Here is a 19,511-nt window from a genome sequence, read left to right as displayed (position 1 = left end):
ATCGCGTTAAAACGAGGACAAGCTCTTACTCACCCTTCTAAGTTAGATTTTGCGTTGAAGCGTCACGTTGCTCGCTGCTGCTGCCGCGTGATTTTTTAGATAGTTAGTACATTTATTCATATCAATTCTCGCACACCAAAATCAGGCCTACCAAGGCCTCACCAAGGGCTTGAGTGGCAGTGCCTGGCAGACAGCGAACATTAGCAAAACAAAGGAACATAGAGATGTTGGAACGAACTCGACAAACAAACAAAAGAAAGTTTTAACAACACAGAGAGTCAGATATAAAGGCAACTATTACAACATCAAAGGAGATGACAGTAATGCGAAAGTAAGACCTCGCCCAGCGTAATTCCTCACCCCAGCGCTTTGCGGCGAGCGTCTGCGGTGATCGAGTGGGAAGTGTTCATGTTTGTCTGTGCGCGCTGGCGCCGTGCTAGCTAGTTTAGTTAGCGTACGTTTACAAGGGCGCTTTCTACTCCGGTGGCTGCTGTCGTATGGCGCGGCCGCGTGAAGCGTGTCTTGAATAGGATCTGCGATGCGGACAGTGTAGGCGTTTAGGCACACCGAGGGCCGATAACGTCGCGTGTACTATAGACCCCACATGCTTGCGCCTCACCAGCGTTCATGAAATAAATCGTCACTTTAGCTTTTCTTTTTATTATCAAGCTGGAGGTAAATGATTGATGGATTTATAAAGCGTAACGCATCAAAGCAACACTAATGCGGTGAGAGGCGGCTTAGTCTATCGCATCGGGATAAGATAGACAACTTTGTATTCTTCCACATTCGTTCATAGCGCAGTGCAGCCGCGTTTTTTTATTATGTCGCCACCGCATTTCGACTCCTACCTCGTGCTCAGTGGCAGAACGTCTAAGTTGCCGAGCGACCTCGGTGGGTATATGAAACAAATATAGGCGTTCGTATTGTAGTGAGTGAAAAATGTAAGGCTGCGAAAATTGTGAACGAGAAACGACTTTTTATAGAGCGAACATGCGCCCAGAAACGCACTCCATAATACGCGCAGGTGGAGCATTCACCGGCCGCGATCGCCAGGCCTAACGCACCTACGCCTACAACACACCATGACCACCACCACCATAAGAATATTTTAGGTCAATTAGGGACAAGGACACATTGTCATTCATTCTGCGCTAGCTCACTCAGTAAGATGAACGCGTGCAAACTTGCCGATCAAGCAATATTGGTAGGACTCTGTTGAAGGATTAAATGATGAAGGGTGACCGAAATTTCTTTGTCCGTGAAGTGTTACTTCTTTAATGATGATGGTATAGTGTAATCTGATCACATTGCTCTCCAACTGCTCAAGCAGTGGCCACTGCGATTTAGCTTTACGTAATATCGACTTTGTGAACAGTGCCCGGATAGGAGCGTCCTTGTGGAGAATAAACCATGCAACAGTAGAACAGTGAATATTGCAGAACGGTAAGTGAGTTTGTGTGCGCCCTATTAGATCTTGCCGTTGAGTGCGGGAGTCGGCCGATGTTGAGGAGGATTTGTAGAACTGAAGGTTTATTTACATTATGTACAGTAATAACACAATGTAATGAACGGTCATAAAGTCATCGACGGCCGGCAGCAAATATGACGCTGCGGCCCGTGGCAAGAAGAACGAAAAAATGAATGCATGAGTGAAGGAGCGTCTCTTCTCTCTGTCTCTCATTTTAACCCCTTCGGTCTCTGGGGGTCTCGTCATTTTGGGCAAATCGTCGAGCCAGCTTAGGTGTCGCCATTTTCCTCCAATGGTAGGCGTCCGTGCAAGTGCCGTCACATTCAGCCCATGGGGTCGCTCCAAGGGCTCCACTGTCCGACGGGTGACTTGCCACTATCGTTGCCTCCTTGGCTGCAAGCGCTCAGCTGATGGAGACGGGTTGTTCTGGAATCACCTTTCGGAGAGGCAAAACAGCTTTGCTCGGTACCAAGATCAACTACCTAGAACCATGCCAGGCTCCCGTTGGACTTTCGGGAAGAGTCAAGCAGGGGTGGTGACAATAGCTCGACGTGCGGCGCATCAAGTGGGGGTCGTCAACTTATCTGATGGGTCCGGGAACGTGGTATACGTGCCCCGGCGCACCGTAACTTGGATCCGACGGTGATTGGATGTGGTCGCGGAACTTGAGGGATGCCAGGAAAGGGTCCGTATCCAACAGGCCTTAATATTTCACTTGATGGCTGCAAAATGCAAAACAGAAAGAATAGACCGGCGCTGCCTTTCCTGAGTTTTCAATACCTATCAGTGTTGAAGTAAACGGGCGTTATACCGAGACGACAACAGGCATGTGCTCCGAGTGCTCGGCAATCAATATCATAGGCGTGTACACAATTTCCAAGGAGCATGCATTTAGAATTGATTGCGTGTGCACTTGAAGAAAAGGCCAAATTCCTTAAATACGGGGATAAGAGAGAATAAATGATAAATATAAAGGATAGGGAGGTTAACCAGGACTGAGCCCGGTTGGTTACCCTAGAATGGGAAAAGGTAAAAGGGTACGGAAAGATCAAAAGAAGAAGAGAAAGTCCACTGGGGATGTCGTTCGGTCACTCAGTCCGGATCACAGACGCTGACTCAATCCTGTAGCTTTCAAATATCGCAGCAGCGCTATGGAGACATGGGACGCAGGCAAATGGTTCTTCATTATTTGATCCTCTCGAGCTGGAGGCTTTTGGCTAATGCTTTGGCAAACGGAGATGTCAACACGGGGGAATCTGCAAAGAGCTCCACTAAAAGCCTCAAGCCCACTCATGGCACAAAGCCTTTCAGTGGAAGAAAGTATTTCGCAATAACATGGACTGGAGAAAGGAACTTTCAGAGCGGGACATGCGGAATTGAGGAAAGGATATTGATTGCTTTAAGCGAACATGTATTCTCGTAGTTCACAGACTGTGTAGCGTGAATTTTCGGTATTGATTTCTTCTCTTAATTCGAAAGTTGATCTCCCAGTTTGTGAACCCACTTACTTTCGGAGCGAATATGATTTTACGGCCGTTGCTGCTTCAGTGACACTTGGTATTTCCGAGAGTGCTATTACGCCGGAGCGAAAATCTAAAACAACTCAGATTGGTATTCATTCAGGGGAAAACTCTGGCCGAGGTTTTCATTTGTCCCAAGAGGTTCGTCAAGATGGTCACTTTTCTAGCAGTAGCTTTCTCGCTTTATTCGTTCACTGCAGCGATGTACACGCCTATGAGTCCATTAATGCTTGACACCATGAAGACGATGGCTGTGCCGGCTTCTCGAGTTGCCGTGCTCTGTATGACTCCCGAAGCTGCAGTGCTGGGGAAGTTGGTTGGACACTTTCCTGTTGCAGTGACTCTTTGGACGTGCCCAAGCCATTCAGATAACCACCGCAGCTTCGTTCGATACGTGACACAGCAGGTAGATTTCCCGCGACCAGGTTTAATAGCTGTACCACATCATACTGCCCTGCCAACCACTGTATTCAGGTACGTTGCCGAATTCCGAAAATATCACTCGAACGTGAACTGGATTTTCTCGGTCAAGCAGCACTCGGACGTCCTTGACAACCTGCTAGAGGAGCCGTGTCATGTGGTAACCGTGAACGAACGCGATATCAACGCGCCATACGATGACTACAAGTTGTGCCGACAGCGAAAAGTTCTCACTACTCCATACGAGCTTTCAAAAGAGCACGTACCCCCCTTAGGGACATACCCTAAGCACGAGGTGATCAACTACGCCTTGATCGATGGGCCTACAAGATCCTGTAGCACGTTCCGCGGGAACGCTGTAAATGCAACTGTGGAGGCTTACGTGGCACTCAACAATACGCTGATCCTGCAGTGTAACAATGGCAAAGGGGGCAGTTCAATGCTCCTAGAGCGACGCGCAGACATTCTCTTCGGTACCCGTGCTGTGAAATGCCCTTTGCAGACTCCGTGTTTTGTCTACGGCTACTCGATGCATTCGCCAAGCCACTTCTGCTTCCTCGTTCGTCGCGGCGATCCGATATACCCGTCCTTTGCCCGTAATTGGTTTTCTTTTCTGAAGCTCTCCATGATCTTGACTCCCTGCGTAGCCATGTTTTTCTTTACGCTCCATCTGCAGGGCCGGTTGTTTCCGAACGAAGCGTGCAGCGTTTCGGTGGCAAGCGACTTCTTGCTAAGCACTTTTCTTGGCCGAGGTCCACCTCCGGGCATGAGGTCCAATTTAACGTCCAGCAAGGTAAGCATGGTTGCCTGGACCGTTGGCGTGTTCTTCCTGCTGAACTTCATTCAGACAGAAATCACGGCATCGCGAAGTGTTCCGTCTTACTCGCCAGAAATTCGGCACATGCGTGAGCTTGCAGCGAAGTTAGATTCTGGCGCCATCTTGCCGTGCGTGTCTGAAGTGACGGCCCGTGATCTGCGGCTATCCGTGGGCAATGTGACTTACCTGAAATCGGTGCGCAGAGCTCTTGAGGCATGCGGGCGTCGGTGTACGTCTCACGGGAGTCAAAATGGCTGTCACGAGAAACTTCGGTTTGGAGACTACGCTGCAATAACGTCGTTTACGGCATATACGCTGCAATTCGCACAGGCAAATAGACTTGTCTTGGGAGAGGACGCTTTTCTGACAGTGCTGAGAACATCCCCGACGCATGGAAGATTTCCTCTGAGGTAAGATTGTTGCGACAATATAACGTCAAAAGCTTTCAATATGTAGAACGTCGGTAATGATCGTAAAGGTGCAGTCCTCATCATAGGTCCTACGTCAAACGTTACGTTTCCAAGCCGGTGAGCGGTCAGAACACATTCCTCCAGTGCCAACAGCGCTGCAGTATCGGAACCGCTCCAAGGACACCAGGAACCGCTCCAAGCACAGGCAAGCAGACATTGTAGGCCACGTTCTGTGGAGAAAGAAAACGAATTCGATCGTTTTCCGCACTTAAGAAGTCTAGGTGCCCAAAATTCCATATTTAAGAGCCCCTTAACAAGGCTTGCTGCTGGATTAGTTGGCTCACGGAATATATCAAAATCAAAGGAGTGAAAGGAAGGACACGGACAAGACTGACCGCTTGTGTTATTCAGACTTGTCCGTGTTCTTTTTTGCGTTCTTTTTTTTATTCTACCACGTCAATAATGACGGTGCCTTTACTTCTCTCATTTGCAAAGTACAGGCAGAATTATCTCTTACAATGGTCACAATTTGAGAAGGATTGCTTATTTTTCAACAATGAAATGTGGGCTTTTGATTGCATTGTATTCTGACTGTACACACAGATGCTTTTCCAAAAAGATAGGACAAAGGTCCTACGTCAAACGATACGTTTCCATGCCGGTGAGCTGTCAGAACAGATTCCTTCTGTGCCAACAGCGCTGCAGTGTCAGAACCGCTCCAAGGACACCTTGTCCTATGGTGTTGGAAAAGCATCTGTTTGTACAGTCAGGATACAATGCAATGAAAAGCCCATATTTCATTATTGAAAAATAAGCAATTCATCTCAAATTGTGACCGTTGTAAAGTATAATTCTGCCTTAACTTTGAAAATGAGAGAAGTAAAGGCAACGACGTTATTGGCGTGGTAGAATTGAAAAAAAAAAACGCAAAAAAGAACACGGACATGTCTGAACAACACAAGCGGTCAGTCTTGTCCGTGTCCTTTCTTTTCCTCGTTTGATTTTGATACATTCCATGAGCCAACTAATCCAGCAGCAAGCCTTGTTAAGAAGTCTAGGTGCCCGAAATTCCATATTTAAAAACGCCTTAAGTGCGGAAAACGCTAGATTTCGTTTTTCTTCTGCACAGAACATGGCCTACAATGTCTGCTTGTCTGTACTTCACTGCAAAGGGGTGTCTAGTTAAGTAAGAAGATCAACAGAGACTCGTGACAATCGGAGACACACTGAGAAGCTGGCAAGAGGGCAACATACTTATTCAACGGCAGTAGAGCAATAATTAGCACTGACCGCAGTGGCAGACTGGTTATGCTGTTGAGTGGTAGGAGTCAGGCTCGATTCCCGGCAGGAGCGCGCTCATGTAGATATGAGGCGGAATGGAAAAAAAAATTATCGTGCACTTATATGTAAGTGAATGTCAAAGGAACCCAGGTGGTAGAATTTAATCGCAAGTCACCCATTGTGGCCTCCTGCACTGCACACCCTGCAGCTGCGGAACATTAAACTCGGTAACATAGCAATCAATAGAGCTAATTCATGGTGATCGATAATTGGTGGCATCTGCGCAGTCTTACATTGTTTTAAGGTTACTGTTCCTCTAGGCGTCTTTAACAGCGCATATGTCAATAGGTGGCCTGCTCTATGTCTTGTTATGCGCTTTTGCATCGCATTTCCGCACCGGTGCCTTCATTTATACTCTGCTCTTTCCGAAAGTGTCACGAGTGTTACATTAATAACAGTTCCAGGTAAAAAAAATGAAATAAGTGCTAGGATAGAAATAACGTCGCTCGGCGATAAGGATGACCACACCTGGGCACCCTCAGTGGTGTTCACTCGCATTCATGCTCACGCACGCCGACTCGCACTCACCTGGAATCACTCACGCTCACACACGCCTCCACTCACGCTTCCTGGATTTCAAACTCACGTCGAATTACACACGCTTAGAGTCACTCAGGTTCACACCCACGTTCACTTACCGCCACTCATTCTCTTCCATACACACGTCCATTCACACCTCACCAGTACGCACTTAATGTTCACACCTCACTAACGCACTTAACACACTCCCTCTCTTCGTCACTCCTTGACACTCCCTACTGTGAACTGCGATTCGGTATGAGTCGCAGTACTCACGAGTGAGTGTGCCGACATGCGACCATGACACTGAGCTTGTGTCTATGCCCTATATGCGCAGGCATCAACATCGGCGGCTCCTGCTGGCCCTGCAAGAGTCGGGCCTTCTTCAGGCAGTCGAGTCGCGTGCCTTTACGCCACGCCGGAACCGGAAGCTGATCTCGTTCAACGTCCCGTTCTACGATTACATGTTCGCCTACGTCGTCGGCGTCGGCGCATCCCTCGTGGCTCTCTTATCGGAAAGAATGCGTCGTAGATATTGCGAGAGGAAGTCGCGTAAGCAGCCGCGAAAGTCCGCTTGGTTAGTTGCAGCACGCTGAGGATGTAGGCAAGAACGCTTTATATCGTACGCGGCTTACGCCCAAAATAATAAATAATAATAATAATAACGATAAAAACAGGCTGCGTGATCGCAGACTTTTCGCATATTTTGGCTTGTAGAAAGAACACAACGTTTACAGCATGGCAGAAAAATCAACCTTTTTTATCGTGCTCGGCCATACCGGCTTAGCGGGAAATGAAATTGCAGGCATTATGGAAAGGGCGTCAATTATAGCGGGTGTTTTTATCGTAATACGTCTACTCGAAACTATCACACCTGTGAAGTTTCGAAGGCGTGCCGTCCTTGAACCACCGCTAGAACCCGCACTTAGTTGCTGTGATTTTCTTTTTTTTAATGAAGGGGAAATCAGACATCCACCCGTTCGTAGCAATTGCTTCAAAGAAAAGCCATTCGGGCTCCTCGAAAAAAAAAGCCCCACAGTTGAAGAAAAATTCGTCCTTGTCCGGGACACGAACCCGAGACCACTGCCTTTGCGGGGCAGACGCTCTGCCATCTGAGCTAGCCAGGCCGAGGGCTTGCGGATGGCAGGGTGAAGTCGAAATTGTCGACAACACGAAGCAATGCAAGAATTTGACGTTATAGTTCTATGGAAACCCGCAAAGTGGAGGGAAGTAATTGATAAAGGGGAAATCAGACGTCCACCCGTTCGTAGCAATTGCTACAAAGGAAACCCATAGAAAGGGAAGCCATTTTTTTTAGAAGCTAATTCCGCGGATAAAAAAAAAACATTGAAGAGGTGGTTGCTGCCGGAAATTCCCCATTAAACATTTGCCATTCGCCAGCTTGTCTCGTGCTTGTCTTACTTTGTTTTACAGCTTTTTTAATTCAAGTTTACTGCTTTCGCTTAGCCGAACTGGTCGATAATCGAGTAGGCTTTCGTTTTCCTCAGAGCGTTGTCAATAATTTCCTTCACCTCAAAAAATCTTAGAGGGAGGTTCGTGCTGCTATAGGCGAGTTTTGGTTCAATCCAGCGACCTTGCGAAATCTTTTGCTTTGTTCCTGTTTACTTCCTACATTAGCTTACGCATAGTGTGTTTGTTTTTAGGGCAGCTCAGAATTTATAGTTTCTTTTGGATGTTTCTCTTCGTGTTTCATGCTTTAAAGCGGAGCTTCCGCTGCCCGGGTTTCGTTCGTGAATCGATTTGTCGCCTGGTAGAGTCAGGTTATGTCGAAGACAACGTAGCCGTAAAATGGGTCCATTCCGAAGTCTCTGCAATAAAAACTGAAATGATTCGGGGGACTGGGTAATCAGAGGTGATGATTTGACGGGCAAAGTCTTACGATGTGCGTTCTTGCAAGCGTTTTCAATTGGTTTGCAACGGGGGCTGATTTCGCCGGCGATGCATATTTCATATAATGTCATAGTCATAATGTCATAATGTCACGCTGTCATAGTACAGCCGCTTAGGGGCAGCATGCGCAACTATAGTGTCACTGCTTTTTTCACGTAGTTTGCCGCGGATGTCTCGCGCAATAGACGTAGCGGGTACTTTTCCTACATAGACTGCGTAGAGGGAAAGCAGGAACAATAGGAAGCTACGGAGCACTTTTCACCGGATAGGCTCAGCCGGGAGGTCTGGGGGCCCACGCGGTTAGGCAATTGTTTATAACGCGTTCGCCGCAGGTGTTGAAGCTTGAGACACGCATCGCTATGCATCACACTTCTCTTTACGCGCACCTGTGCACAGAACCACTACCTCAGCATTCTAAAAATGCGGCACTAGACTGCAAGTGATCTCTGCAAAGCCGTCGCGTACCACGAAGCACTGTGAATGTGTGCTCGCACTCCAGCGCAAGATGTAAGCGTTCGAAGAAGTTGCAAATAAAACGGACTTGCGCACATTGCCTGTCTCTTTGCGGATAACTCAATTGAAACAATTCAAACAATGTTTCGCTCATTGTGGTTTCCAGCAAGTCTGTTACATCGGCAGCTTCTTTTTTTCTATGGTAGTGTCTCTCTTTTTGCGAGCTTTCCCATACGCGACACGGTTCTCGGCCACAATCACTGAGGCGCATATATGACTTTACCTGGCGATATCGTTCTGTGGTACCGCACTCAAAGATAAATACGAAAACGAAGCTCACGTGTGAGAGTTGTTGCTGAATATAGTTCCGAACTTCAAGGTCGTCCTTTAGGTATTAAAGGAAAACAAATTAGCTATATTAATTCTGTGTAACCTTATACGAAAATATTTACGCTAGTATTGTTGATTGTGTCTCACCCTCACCTAAATATATAGAGAGATAGGCAGCGTGGATGCGAAATCGATCGCTTAGTGAACACAGCGGCAGCGATTACCTCCCCGCACCGTAAATTCAGTGTCATTTGTACGCGGTCAGTTATACTCAGCGTAGATGAATAGTGCAAATAGAATTTCTTTCCGCTAACGTTACCGCGATTGCAAATGTTTTCCAATAAACGACCTTTTTCTTAACATCGTATCACGATTCAGACTCTAGTTAGCCGTAGTAGGGACCAGATTTGCGGAGTGGTATTGGCGGAGTTGGGATAATTCCGGAATAATTCCTTGCCAATCATATCAGTGCGTCTCGATTTCGCATTAGTCATCAAAGTACCTTAATAAGCTGGGCAAATGCATGGCGTAGAAAACTGTGTAAGATTACTTGACATTTGGCTTTGCTCGCCAAAGGGAATAATTACGGAAGAATGACTGATTTTTGGATATGTAGGATTTTAATTCGAAGGCAAAGCCTGCTTGTATCATAGCGTGCGATGTTGATGTGAACCACCAAAGACGCGAGCAGATAAATTGAAGGTAACTTGATAGGTCACGAGCGGGTAGCTGTAGGCTATTATTTGCAAAATCGATGCACAGTGCTGTTCGAAATTAACGTCAAGTTTTGCTGTGAGAATCACGCTTAATTCTAAATTGCAGAGAAACCGCGTAAACACGGTGAAGAGAGTTTGCGTATGCGGGTTCGATCGCTATAGAGCTTTTATTTTTTCATTAATATTTTGAATAAACCTAGATAATTACCGAGGGTTTGTTTTATTTATTGCCTATTCTTCATGTGGAAGAAGCTTAGGGAAAGAAACACGTGAGATGCTTTCAGCCTGCCATGCGGGCCATTCTTCCCAAACTGACACGTTTTGGAGACACTTGTATTATGATTGCAAAAACTGAATATATTTTGCAGTCATGCCAATTATTTGTGACTTCAACCGGCGCAGAAAACTGATGCATCTACTCGTAAAAACAGCAGATATTCTAGAAACTGCAACCAAGAACTCAATGCCACGATAACATGCAACAAAACACGTATGATCTTGTACGAAAAATTAGTACGTTACACTATTTCCAACGTTGTGAAGACATCGAAAATATGTTTTCAGCTACTAGGCAAACACGGGTGCTCGAGTAGTACGTAATGATAGAGAGAGCGTTTCATTTGCTTGAATTGGAGGAACGGCGTGAACCGGCTCAGCCACTTCAGCAGAAGGAAGGGTCCAACTCTCACCGTTCCGAGTAGCTAAAAGCAGTGGAATTGCGGGAATCTCAACTCTCCTCAATGGAAGCGGAATAGAATCGAGGTGTCCACTCCCCAACTCTGGTAGGGACGCCTCAATACGTAAACAACATGCCAACAGAAGTCGGACCCACACAGCTTCAACCGCAGGCGTGCAGTGACTGCAGTTGAAAGGTTGTTTCCCCATCCGCCGGCATGAGTTGGAGTGGCATTGAGTGGCACGCACACTGGCATTGCCTAAAGTGTCTGTCAAAGTGCGCAGTTTGGTAGAGACTCCAGTGGTTGAGAACGGTGGGAATTGGAAACAGCCTCGTTCTGTATTTGAAAGAGTCTTGATCGTAGATTCACTGGCGCAAAGGCAAGCAAATAAAGCAGACGTGGTTCAAAAGAGTGAGACATTAGGCATTTATTACGTAATCTGAATTTTATCTCTGCAGAATTCCTCGTCGTACTTTTGAAACTTGTTAGGTCCGCATAAGAGATCGTAGATGAAAAGGCAGGCGCTGCTGACGTTCTGCGCCCCTTGCCGGGTGACCCAGAGCTCGCAGCCTGCATTGGAGGCGAGTATAGTAATGCGGCATTGCAGGACCTGCTGCACAAAATCAGCATTATTACATCGCAATTGCATCGACATACTGCGTGATCACTGGATACTGTATACCTGCAGGCAAAAGAAAGTCCACGGTAAAGAAGTACATGGGGCTGAACTTCAAAACCATGCACGGCAGTAACGATCTTGTGAAAGTGGTGGTGCTTCAATGGAGAATAGATTTGAAGGCACCAGACCACACACACATTTTTCGAGGTTACCTTAAATACTGGCTGTAGGGTAGTTATATATTTAGGTTAATTGTGTAGAAAAGAGAAATTGAAAATAAGGTGCACAGGTCGTGGTGCACTTCTTCTGCAAAAACATTTCCCGCACTCTAGTTCCCAGATTGATGATATTTCTGAAATGCAGCGAATTGAGAACGACTGCTCTGACGTTGCCCTCGAATTCGAATGTAATACCACGCTGACAGGCACTACAATAATATCAAGGGCGGGAATGCGTATGACGTTGTTAAACGTGTATGATAAGAAATGTGATGGACCCGATGGAATCCCGAACAAATTTCTCAAGGGGTATGCCGAGCCTATAAGTAAATACCTCTGCCTGATACATCAAAAATCAATCGATGAGTGTAGCCTTCCTGCTGATTGGAAACTAGCGAAAATAATTAGGGTGCATAAATCTGGCAATGTTTTATCGGCAGCTAATTATCGACCAATATCACTGATATGTACATGCTGCAAATTACTGGAGCACATCATTTTAAAATTTCTGTCAAATTTTGTTGAAGTCAATAGCATACTCCACAGAAGCCAACATGGATTTCGTAGTGGCTTGTCAACTGCTACGCAACTAGTAGAAATTATGCAGGATCTTGCACAAAGTCTCGACAATCAGTCGCAAATCGATGCCCTTTTCCTAGATCTATCGAACGATTTTGACCCAGTTTCATACTAAACTGCACTTTAAAATTAAAACAGTATTTGGCGATGGACCACTGGTACGATGGACTTATAATTACCTCTCTGATCGTTATCAATTTGTGCAATACGATTATCATGCCTCCAAGTTAATACCTGTTCTTTCAGGAGTACCTCAAGGTACAGTTTTAGCCCCGCTGTTGTTTCTACTTTTTATTAATGACGTATCAAATGAAGCTCATGTAAAAACGCAACTATTCGCGGATGGCTGCATGCTATACCAAGAAATAAAAGACCCCAGTGACCAGGAAAACTTAACAATACTCAAGGAAAAATTGCAGAGTGGTATAATAAATGGCACATGGTAATTCATTTAGAAAAATAGGTCTCGATGTCCATTACAAGGAAAAAGTGTAAATTAGATTGTGTATACTCTTGCAATAACATGAATATCAGTAGTGTGATTAAATATTGATACTTGGGTGTAGTCATCCCATCTGACCTAAACTGGATTACGCATGTTCAAAGAATAGCTAGCAAAGCAAAGAACAAGGTATTTTTTCTTAAAAGGGCCCTTCGTCATTCTACATCTGATACAAGACATCTAGCTTACGTCACCTTTATCCGTCCGCTCTTAGAAAGCGCTAACATAGCTTCACCCACACTACAACTAACATTAAAACACTTGAAACGGTTCAAAGGAAAGCCGTGCGCTTTATCTTCAACTGCTATGGACGCATGCATTCAGCCACAGATCTTTTACTCACGGCTAAGATTCACGCGTTGTCCAGCCGTGCTAAATTACACCGTCTAAACTTTTTTCATTGACTGCTTAATAATGCATTACAGATGTCTCTCACAGACTTCGTTCTTATAAACACTACAAGACTAACACGTCACAAGCATGCACTCACCCTTGAAGAATATTTCTGTCACAGTAATACTTTCCGATATTCTTTTTTTCCACAAGTTGTCCGAGATTGGACTCGCTTGCATCCATCAGTCACGGCCCAGCACACCATAGACAAATTTATTGCCCTCGCTGAGAGCTCTGTTATTACATTCCTCTCAGCATAACCTTGTTGTAAGTGTTCGTCTCAGTGTACTTATTGTATTCATGTGCCATCATCAGTTTTATTTATTATTGTCATGTGTATTGTATGTTTTGCCTTTATTTTTGACCCCTAAAAAGTATATTAGCATTGAACCTGTATTTGTATGTTTTTCCCTCTCCTGTAAAAATCCCAAGAGGGGATTGACAGTATTCTGAAATAAAATTCTCTAAAACACCCGTTTTTCACCTAAAGCTGCAGAGCGAGGCGTGGAGCCTCTATTGGTATGTCATAAATCATTCTGCATTGCTCTTGAAGTTGCCGTACGTGGAAACGAGTGAAACTTCTGGTTGTCGTCAAGCACCAACTGCAACGAAATTTTGCCCCACCTAAATAGCTTCAGTTCTGACAGTGTACATATAAAGCAGCCTGCGTGCGAAATTTTATATTTTAAACACGATTGAACGCGTCCGGATATAATTGCAAAGGTAGACATTCTTGATGCCGAAATTGAAGAAAGAAAACAAAACGTTGCCGTTACCGCTCGCCTGAGGTGACGCATGCCCGAGAAGAGAATGACTCATGACTTTTCAGCGCCCGCGGCTATCCGCGGTGGGTTGAAAAGTATCGGACGCTACGTGCTGGTAGTTACGTCATGTCCGCTAACCACCAGATGCACCCATTGTTTGCTTAGGTTTTGTTGAAAGGCTGCTGCTAAGAACATCATACAATTACCAGCCCTCCAGCTTTGTCATCATAGCTTCAGTGGTGTGTATCACACGTCTATCACCTATTTAACCAAAGTGAAAGTTCGTTCCAGTTAGCCTCCAAACGATTTTCAACGAATAGAGGGAATAAAACGAAACGCATCATTGCACTTAGAGTCAGTTCCGAAGCAAGGACCCAACTTATCGGAAGCAGAGTGATGAAATTGATGTTTTAAACCTGCCCTACCTAATAAGGGAAGTAGTTGCACTTGATTTGACAACCTGTCTTCATAGAAATTTGCCGATCTCTTTGTCCATTCCTAATAGTGCAGTTCACTTATGTTTTTTAGGATCCCACTATGTACCAGGACGAGAAAGAGGAACTTCAAGGTTTGGCCTGCGAGCATGTTTAGCACGATGATAGAGTATATGTGCACTTGGGCTTGCCAGGGACATGGTGCCATATGACGCTGAGTTGCCAGTACATGGGGAACGTGGGCGTCTCTCAATGCACCAATCATACAGGAGCCATTTATGTTCCAGATGGCCACAGCCCCGCGAATCTTCAATTACTTCTCATGAAAATAGCCATTGAATGGAAAAGACTGCCCTAAAATCGTCATCCATCATGTCTTGCCGTGTTAAGTTCAACGCCCCCGTTCATTAACTATTTCGACGTTGAGGCTACCTCAGGTACTGTAAAATAATAAGTAAAGAATAAGTAAATAAGTACAAGCCGTAAAGCACTCATTTTACAACGGCTTCTTAAGAAGAGCACACATCTTGAAGCTTTCCCTAGAAACGAACATGTCTTGTGCAGTCCTCAGACAAGAAGTACGCTGAGTAGATTTAAATTGCCATATCATGGGCGAGGACTTACGAAGTCGCCACCGGTCGGAAGCGCCTCGCTTGCGCAGTATGAGGAATAACCCAGCGCGCTCCTGATAGGTTTGCCCATCAGCGCTCGATAAGAACACTACGCGGTAGCCCTACTGGGCATTTCTATGTGTACTGTCGAAGCGGAAGAAGTTTTTTACTGTCAAAATAATAATCTAGTGCAAACAGAAAGCACAGAATATTTGCAGACACTATCTCATTACCGAACACGTACAGTGAACGCCCAGTGCACGCGGTCGCGTGACCCGAACCGGCTTCTTTCGCGAAAGGTCGGCAGTCACTGAGAGCTAACTATGTGAAATATATCCTTATAGTGGGCGGCCTATATAACCAAATCGAGCATCAGAGCACGAAGCTTCAATGCAGCGATCGCCCGGGCTCCCGGTGACCGAATGCATGTCAGCATGCATGTGCATGCACATTGTTTCGGTTTCACTGTGAGCGCCTTTCCGCACCGCGCCGTGAGCTTTAGGCCACAGCATAAGAGCATGTGACAGTTCACAAGCAACACCATTGTTGCACCGACACTACACGAGTTTTCCAAAATAATTTCGTTATATCTAGTGACTTCGACGCCTACGACGGCGACTTCTGACGTGCCGTCGTGACGATCCAATCTTGTTTTTCTTAAGTCTTAGACGTTTCAATATCAGTGTTTCTCAAGTTGTGTCGCACTGTGTGTTTATCGGTTTTCTCAATGAGCAATTACCCGCTGCTTCTTTCACTTAATCAAGTACATTTCCGGTTTGGTGCTACACAAGCATAACCATATGCCAGGACTTTTCTGAATGTGCTTTTTACCGATCCCTTTACATTCCAGTGAACTTACCAGTATATAGCATCAACAAGCTCATAGACCGAAGCTTCCTGACATTAGCCTGGTAGCGCGCGTGTGCGAGCGTCTCAGTACGCGCTTTCTGCTACTCAACGAACATCGCAGCCCCGGCGCCGTATCAAAAATCTTGCTCGCGGAAGTGCTTGCTGCGCACCTGAGTTGTAGCCGATAGCTGCTTGCCGATTTCGAGTTTCGTGATCCAAGCTTCATGCGGCTTCTTGTCCTGCAGGTACGTGTGAAGGCTGACACCGTGCTCCGTTGTGTACGTCCGGCAATGCGGCACTGAGCAGTAGCCTACCGTGCTGGACGCCTTCAGAGGCAGCCACTACATATTATAGGGTTTTTAAGCGTTGTCAAGCACGCACCCGAAGCCGGAAAACCTCCCCACTTAATCAGAACCGCAGTGCTGGTGGGACTTTCAGCGATTCCGAAGCAGCCGATGGTGCCGCTGCGTCCACGTGATCCCTCATACCACGTCACGGCGACGGCGGCGCCAGCTCGCTCCGATAGTGTTTTAACGAAAACGCAAGCCTGTGTTGAGGCAAGTTTATTTGTCCGGTTGCGAGAGTGATTTTCCACTTGCTTCTTCATTGCACCGTGTGATTACGTCATGACAGGTTAAACCAGGGCTGGATTAACACATCATGGTACTGCGGGATCTTTGTGTCTCAATCAAATAATGGAAGGCTTGTGTAATAGCTCTACTCAGAGACAACGTGTTGTACTTGTTACAGTCGATGACAACCTTAGAATTAAAAAGGTATATGTACGCTTTCTACCTCCAACATAAATCACAAGAAAATTTATTCACCCATGGGCATGCGTACAACTGTGGTATGAACACAAAGTACAGCGTAACGTATCGCACGTGCAATACGTCTTACTTGATATAAAGAAAACAGATGAGCAAACGAAAGAGTAAGTGGTGTCTGCTTGACACTGGCTTTGCCACTTCCACTTCAAAAAAATTATTACATTGTACTGGCAAAGATGCGGCAGCAAATTAGGTTCGCTTACTTGTCTGATGTCAAGTGGTTTCGGATGTTTCAAACAATTGCTTCCGTAAACAGCGGTCTTTGTGTCACTGATCGGGATGAAAGCTGAACCTCTAGCCAAAGTTTGGGAGAGTTTCTTGTATGAGTGCTCACCAAGAGGTAGCATTTTAGCTGGAAACAATTAGCTTTATTTTCCAATGAGCCTAACATTTACATTAGCAATCAGCAAAGTCATTAGGCTGTGAGTGGATTCCAGCTAGCTAGGCTGTTTTTCAGAGAGGAACCGCAGCTGCACAGTAATTTTGTGGGTGGAGCTTGTTTCTAACACTGAAGTTGTCACCGGCTATAATGTGCAAATTGTGCGTTTAAATCTGTGGCGCATTATCTGCAGGAGGCGAAAAATGAATGCAACTCAAATATTAAAAGCCAAATTTTTCACACAGTTGGTCTCAAGTTTCCTACCGGCGTAACAATCCTGCTACCGAAATCTCTCACCATTGTCGTGCCTCGGAGAACGGAGTATGTCACAGTTGTCATATTCGGAGACCACGAATGGATAGTAGACGGATAAAAGCTTGCCTGTGAAGGGAAAAGAAACAAGATAAAGATTCAGGGTTGATGGTGTAAGCGTCATTCCTGTGTGAAAACAATATTCACAATTCCTTGATTCCGTCTTGAAATCTGTCATATAAGTAGCTGTACTCAAGTACAGTCAACAGCAAAAGTTTACGGAATGCAGTTTCCCAATGAAATGTCAATTCCTGCACTGTTAAGGCACGACACTGCGTATTGAATGAATCACTGTGTAGGTGGCGAATGCTGCTACATGCTGAAGTATTTAATTCGAGGCTGTGTGACCATGCTTCGCGAGAATTGAGCTTCTTGGGAGATCCTGCGTCCCGTAAATTATTTCGGTTGACTGTACATATTATATACGTGTATCACTACAAACGCTGGGCTATCACTACTTACAATTTCACAATAAAGACATCTTTGTAGACTATCTTCAAAGCTTATGCTGCACAATGAGAAAACTTGAATAATGCGAAGTGCTATTCAATAGTAATGTGGAAGAGTTATCTTGTAGCTGTTGTGCTTACTCTACATGCATTCCGTATTGGGTGAGGAAGTCGCTAATTAGGCTATTGGTCCAGCTATCTTTGTATTACCCTTGCTATTGGTGCCAATAAAGCAGTCTTGGGTAGAATTGAATCGAAAACAGATGATACGAACCTGCCACTGACAAGAATATCAGTTTAAATGAACTTTGCTTGTAAGTTAAGTGATTCCTATTCTGTATGGGCGTGCCGTTAAGGAAAAACAAATTGCGAAATTTGCCGGGCAGGTTTCACTCAATTCACGTTCGGGACAAATGAAATGCTTCTTTAGAAATGGCATGCTTCTTTAGAGATGAGGCTGTCATTAAACAGTTGGTAGTTTGACACTTCACTGTCTCCCTTTCTTCTGTCCCTCTTCAAGAAATGTATTTTGCGGCAGAAAGTATATCTTGAAAAGACACACACACACACACACGCACGCACACGCACGCACACACACACACACGCACACGCACACACACACACACACACACACATACACGCACGCACACACAAACACACACACGCCCACACGCGCGCGCACACTAATATAGTTCCAGCACAATGTTGTGGCGTTGCATATTCGTTATATCCGGACGTAACGATTTAAGGATAACATTTTCAGCACTGCTGTACGGATTCTTATTCTTTACAATGAAATCGGTAGTGCGAATCGATGAGGTGGAGAATGACGTTTTCGAATGACTACGAAAGTTCACTGAAGGGAAAGCTCAAGCTCACCTAATGTCATTATAATGCATGTTAACCATCACAAAGGACAGAAATGGGCCATTTTAGAAGTGTTTGTAGTTAGCAGGCTCACGAAATTATTGCGTTTCGGTTCAACAGTTCCCCATTTCAGATCCCCCAGGCAAATCTGGAAAGAATAAGATTGTATATCAAACCTCATTTCAAGAGAAACATACTGGAGAACTTGCGTTCGGTAAGTGCTGCGGTAATTACGTAGGTGAGGACTGGGCTTCTTGGAATATTGCTGGGAGAAAAAGGATTTTGCGTTTGTTTTGCCGCAGTGTGAAGATAAGGAGAAATGTTATTTAGAAGTAATGTCTTTAGAAACATACTGGAGGGATTTAAAGATTTGTGCCCAATGGGGGTGCTGTATGAAACACCAGCGCACTTCGTCGCATCCTTCAGGAGTGTGACATAGAAGACGATACGTCTTACGAATCCTTCTTCTGGAAATCGCTTGAACCACTTTCGGTATTCTGTTTCAGAATGTACCAAAAATGTACCAAAAGATAATTTTTCGGGTGTTTAACAAAATGAAGATCTTTTCTGGAGATAACCGCGCAAATACAAACATCCACCATCGCTCTCAAGTTTGGTCAGCATACATTTTGTTAGCTCGAGTTCCATGGTTCGACAATGTGTGGCAGTCGTCACTGAAGCGGCTTGTATACAGTCTCTTAGGAGAGATTGTATATTCAATACCTTAGGAGAAAATTTCTTCGGTTCTCGTGCAGCAAATTACGAAATATTCTTTATCATTGTGTCGTTACCTTTGTAGGGAGAGACCGCCATTGCATTCGGCACCTCATATCCTGGGGTTGCTTCAGGGTATAAGTACACAGGTATCTTTATGCTGAAAAGAAAAGTGCGTTTGACCGTGTGTTTCAACGAAATAAATGTTTCGCAGGAAAACAATTCTTTATAGCACTACCCACATCAGTGACCGATCATATAAGACAGTCGGCTACTCCTGACACAGTGCACTTTGGGATAAGGTGCGCTGCTTTACGAAACGGGAGCTGGACTTTTCCTTAATAGAAAGCACCTCTCCACGAGCTTGTGAATCACACGTGCTCTTGAAAAGATCTGCTCGTTACCC

At 45.3% G+C, this 19,511-nt stretch overlaps 1 long non-coding RNA gene across 1 annotated transcript; it reads right to left on the bottom strand.

The window, feature by feature from the left end:
- Nucleotides 1-10,996: 10,996 nt before the first annotated feature.
- On the bottom strand, nt 10,997-19,265 carry LOC135902850 (uncharacterized). The gene is made up of 3 exons (XR_011514123.1): nt 19,183-19,265; nt 17,061-17,144; nt 10,997-11,155 (listed from the first exon to the last, which is right to left on the bottom strand). It is a non-coding gene; the product is annotated as an uncharacterized lncRNA (long non-coding RNA).
- Between the last annotated feature and the right edge of the window lie 246 nt (nt 19,266-19,511).

This window comes from Dermacentor albipictus, chromosome 1 (genome assembly GCF_038994185.2).
Source record: "Dermacentor albipictus isolate Rhodes 1998 colony chromosome 1, USDA_Dalb.pri_finalv2, whole genome shotgun sequence".
In the NCBI taxonomy this organism is placed as follows: Eukaryota; Metazoa; Arthropoda; class Arachnida; order Ixodida; family Ixodidae; genus Dermacentor; species Dermacentor albipictus.
Note: the sequence above shows the minus strand (reverse complement) of the source record. Positions and strands in the feature narration are given on the sequence as shown.